The sequence below is a fragment of the Salvia miltiorrhiza genome, chromosome 8 (assembly GCF_028751815.1).
Source record: "Salvia miltiorrhiza cultivar Shanhuang (shh) chromosome 8, IMPLAD_Smil_shh, whole genome shotgun sequence".
In the NCBI taxonomy this organism is placed as follows: Eukaryota; Viridiplantae; Streptophyta; class Magnoliopsida; order Lamiales; family Lamiaceae; genus Salvia; species Salvia miltiorrhiza.
This window is the reverse complement of record NC_080394.1, coordinates 56,006,327-56,012,155: the sequence shown is the minus strand read 5'-3', so window position 1 is coordinate 56,012,155 and position 5,829 is coordinate 56,006,327.

Here is a 5,829-nt window from a genome sequence, read left to right as displayed (position 1 = left end):
TCCTCATTGATGTCATCGATGAGTCAAAATGAGCTCGGAATGCTCCCATGGATGAATCAAAGTGTGCACGGAATGATGTGAGATCATTCTGAACCTGCTGATGGTAGTCTCTTGACATTGAACCACCAGCTGCTCGCTCTCCATTCCCCTCGTCTTCTTCCTCTGCCTCTTCGGCTTCCTCTTCAGCTTCTTCTTCGTTCTCCTCTTCTTCATCATCACCGGCGGTCCCAGATGGACCAGCACCAGGATCAATGCGGGGACGACGGCCTGCTGCAATCTCGGAGTGTATGTAGTTAACTACACAAGTCCTCTTCGCATGAGGAACCAGCGTGTATTGGTCAGAAATCAATTGAGCTGCTCTGAGCTCATTATAATCAATGTACTCCGCATCCAGCTCATCCTGACCATGGATAGGCCCTTCTGTCGCAGCAAGAACTCCATTCTTGTGTGCCAAACCAGTGATAATAGCAGCGAAAGAAGCATGGGCAGTAGGGCGCTTCTTCGCCCGAATCATAGCAGCCCAAATAAACTTTGAGATGCACACTTTTGTGCCATCTAAAGCACACTCCAGCAAAAATACCTCAACTGCATTAACCTTATTCGTCTGCTCCTTTCCAGACACATTATATGCAAGAAATTTATGAACAATAGCCAATGCCGGATCCTTAATGTACCCACTAGGCATACCCGAACTATCCCAATTATCACAGTCAGTCAATCGATTCCACGCTTGATTAACATTCCATCCCCGAGTTTTATCAGATAATCCACCAATACTGAAACCAAAAACAGCTTTCATTCTAGCCAAACTAATGCGATACTCTCGCTCATACATCCTAGCTTTAATCCATTTCATATCACCAGCCATTTCCACAGTAGTCATGAACTCATAACATAAAGGATCATACCCAGAAAAATCAATATTTTTAGCATATTCTTTCATCCCTAGATTTTGCAAATACAACTCAACTTGCTCCTCAAGATTCAAATCAGTAATCAACTCCCAATCAAAGTAATGCGGAGGAGTAATATAGTTCTCGTTAAATTTCTTAAATATTTCTCCTTCTAATTCGCTTTGCAATTCAAATGGACATTCATACCTTTGGCTCAAAGTAAGCTCCCCTCTACCGACGTTTAAGTTCTTCGTTCGGACCATTATATCGTTGAAGGTGATTTTAGAGGGTAGTGGTATGGAAAAATTGTAGTTGAAGGTGATTTTTCGGGGGGGAGGTTGTGGAGCGGCGCTGGAGAAGAGAGGAATGAAATTAGGGCACCAGCGCTCGCTGGCCCTTTATATAGCATTTATTTGGTCCCAGCGCTCGCTGGGTTTCCAGCGCTCGCTGGATTCCCAGCGCTCGTTGGGTTTCCAACGGTGCTGGGTTTCAGCGTGCGTTGGCATCATGGATTTCAATTCAAGAATTATCCCCCAAATTCTTCGAAAATCTGTGAAAATCGGGGTGAAATCCAACCACGAATTATTTGAAAGTCGTCTGAAATCTATGTGAATTCCATGGAATTTAAAATCTATGGACTTTTTAAAGTCTGTGGAAATCCACAACGAATACACCCCTTAGATTTTAGGGCGAAGAATTTTTTTAGTACGAAAAAAAAAAGTTCAAATTAACCAGAATTGAATAGTCTAACAACTATTTGAACTAGCTCGAAACCTAACAAATTGGCTCTAGTTGACCTTAATAATTATTTATGTGAAGAAAATATCTCAAATTATATCAAGAAACAAAAAGACTAAAGTTGTCTAAAATTATACATTTCTTATAAAATTTACTTATTTAAAATTCTGACCATTTGATATTTTGCAAGGGAAATTTTATAAAGACCCACATTTGATAATATTTAATAGAAATTTATAATTATCCCCTCACATAAGTTGAAGGGATACAGTTGGACCATGTTATGAATAAATTATTAAAAGAGAAGGTAAAGGCCCTCTTCTTTTCCCTTCTCATTTTATTTAAATATCCTTAATATATTTGAAAAAAAAAATTACATAAAATTTTACTACTATGTTCTGATTAGTTGACTAGTTTCAAAGAACATTAATTAGATAAGTAGTATTAAGGGAAGAATAATTAATGCATGGGCATTTATAAAGAAAAGTTGACTTTAACAGAGACTGAATTAAATGAGAAATTATTTGTAACTGAATAAGTTGTTTGAGTACTTACTGTCTAGTGTCTGCTATCGCATGGCACTATGGCAGTCTGAAAATGAATTAATTCTAGCGTTGATTTTTCTAAGGTTTTGTACGACAATATAATGCTATATATTTGGACAAAATTCATCCGAATAAAATATAGTTAAATATTTTATAAAATAAATTTATTTAAAATTTTGGTTCAAAAAAAAATTGAACTAGTTTTATTGTTTTCTCCATATTGTAATTTTTTTGTAATTTTTTAATAACTTTTTAAATTTTTATTATTTTTAAAATACAAAAACTACAAAACAAATAACAAAAAATCAAATAATTGTTGATTTAAAAAAAAAACTGTAATATGGGCAAAATAATAAAACTAAATAATAAAACTAACTAAATCCTTTTTAACCTTGAACCAAAAAATTTAAATATTTTTTTTTAAAACACAACCTTTTTTGTTTGGACAAATTTTGTTCAAAATAGCACTACTCTTTGTACAATGTATCAAAATTAATTTAATGATGCAATGATTAATAAATTTTAGAAAAATACGTACTATATTTTAATCATGATTAATAAATGAAAAAAGAAATTGAAATTAAATTAATAAACCCCTTCACTAAGGCTAACAAATCCTAATTAAAACTCTAATTCGGGGTTTAGTTAAACTACAATTAATAATTAATAATTTCATGAGTTTTTGAGATATTTGATTATATAAACTGTTAGTGTTGCTTGAAGGAATATTAAACTGAATTAACGTTCCGCTTTGCCCGATGATCGTTTCTTGGATTATTATTAATTTATCATACAACGATTAATCCTAACATGCTCCTATGAATTTAACAGCTGCACGTTGGAGTTCAGAAATACCTGAAGAATTCCTAAGAATTCGTCAATCTGTCGCTGAACAGGTCAGCCAACTTCAACGCTCCGTTTGACCCCTCAAACGTCCTCCAATCGTATTTTGTGCAGAAATACGACTTCTTCGTCTTCGAGAGAGCTTTCCGTGGCCGCCTGATTAGTCTGAATCGGAGTTCTGTGGAGGAAGTTATGGCCGTTTTACGGAGACTGCCAGAACTTGGTTTCCTGCGAAAATCTGACTCCAGCTCTGATCTTCTCGACTGTATCCCGCTCAGCTTTCACCGTTGGATGGACAACGATCTATGAAAGTCCCAAGAGAGAATGCTCTACACGATTTCCTGCGCCCCACACAGCTCTCCAAAACCCTAATATTTTATCAGTGTGTTTTCCTGAGAGCTGACAGCTGTATTTAAATAAAATTAAATACGTGTGGGCACAGAATTAGTGTAGGAGGCGTCTTTCTCTCCTTCTAGGGCTAGGAGACATTGGGCCAGTCCAGGGACCAGATACAAGGAATAAAGATGGGCCTCAAATAAATTAATTTATCTATGGTCAGCCCAGACCATAATTAATTTATAAATATCAGTTCATTCCACTAGAGAACCGATACTGACTTACCCCTTTATTGCCAGTGATGAGTCGGGGGGCTTGTATTTAGACTTATTAAATCTCCGTATTTAAAATATCCGACATCCATTAATTAATTAGAGCTCTGACAGCTTAAATTAATTAATCTCTTAATAATTCCTTAAGCAGTACCACTCAAACTTTATTATTACGCCTGAACTTAATCAACCTGCAGGGTTTAGCGTAATAAACCTTATTGAGCTCCTTAAGGGGATGTCATTATCCTATACCGGATACGGGTACTAATACAGATAATCAAATATCATATATTAACCGCTATCACCCAAGATACAGAGTACTCGAGTTAGCATATAACTTTCACCCATAGTAAGTCAAAGTGATATACGAATTAATATATATATCTGAATACTTATTAGTATTAAGATTTATAAGTCACCGAGATCTTGATTCTTCACTTAAGTCAGATAGAAGAATACATCTCAACTGTTGGTCCTATCAATACGTAATGACGTACCAGTATAGACAAGTAGCCAAGACAAACTACTTCCATCTATACTGCAGCCTAAACCAATAACTTGTCCTAGAGTTATTTCGGCTGTGATCATATTATATCTCTTAAGGTTATTCCAATTATATGGTCTTCTGTGATCTACAACACACCATATAATCTACTTATATAGAGATAAAGAACATACATATGCAATCATGAACACAATCAGATAGGAGATTAGATAGTGAACTTTAGGAAACATTGTATACAAGCATAAAACGTTCTTGCTTTCAATATACAAATCCAACATTGCTTCTTCTGGATCAAAATGTTGTGTTGAATGTTGAAACAACACGCACAATCACACTGAAAAAAAATAGCAGCGGAAACAAAAATGGGAGACAGAAGGAGATGAAAAAATTCTTCAAATTATAAATTATAACTTGAAGACGTCTCATGACAAAAAAACTAAATCGAGAATGAACAACTCACGTTCAATACAATTCAGCGTGCAATGTGCATTTTGACTAGTGATCGTGGAACAAATTTTTTCATTACGAAAAAATCAATTATGCCGACAGATAAAATTATATATGATCCAATAAAATTAAATTTTAACTACAATAATCTAGACTAGTGCGATTGACTGCCATAATTTTAAAGTAGAACTATATACCTCCAGCATCCTATATGTTTTGCTTTTGATTTTTTACTTTATTAATATTCAACTTTAACTTTTTCCTAATATATGTTTTTACTTTCTCCTGCACAAATACAGACTTACAGCTTTACTCAACTAGATCTTAGATTCTTAGGGAATTTCCATTTATTTATTTTTTCTTATTTTTCATTTCGATGTCTATTTGTTATTAGACTACAATAAAGTTCAGGTGTAATTAATATGTCTAATGAAAGTATAACTATTAAAGAAGATAATATTAACCAACAATGAATTTCAATTGAGTTGATAAGACACTTAACGCATATAATTTTTTTTAAAAAAAAATTACAAGAAGTACTTATTATATAAATTGATTTGTTAGTGCAATATTTTTTTTGAGAATTACAAGAGGTAACAACATACAGGCTGGACTACTACACATACAATTAAAGGTGAAAAAACTAATCGCACATAAATAAAATTGAACCTAAGATCACTCATAAAGAAGAGTATTCGAATGTCTCAACTTTATTGCTTGAGCTATGTTTCATCGAGGGTAATATTTAATCACAAGTTATCATGCTCCCTCACTGGATATTTAAATATAGTTATTTTCAATGAGTTGTAGAAATTAGCAAAATCGATAACACGGTTCCAAAAAAATGTATGGACCAAAAAGAATTTGTTTGCAACAAAATAAAATGTGAAAATGTCAAAATGAAGCCAAACATAGTGGCAATTTCCCAAAACAGTATGGTTACCTTAGAATAATATTTCTTTTTGTAAAAGAAGGCCACCATAATCCCTTATTTTGTCTTATAAATAGATTTGTAAAAAATCATGTGGAAATATAGTGGTTGGTAAAATAGGTTTGAAGTGATTTGAGATGTGAAAGATTGTCCAACGAAATGGCCCCTCGCAACCGACGCGAATACTCGATATATTTCCCTATTAAATTAGTTCAAAATATAATATATTCAAATTATTTGTATATAATATGAATGGCCGTGGATAATTCGATACATATATATTAATGAGTTCACAATTTATAAGTTCAAGAAGAAAAAG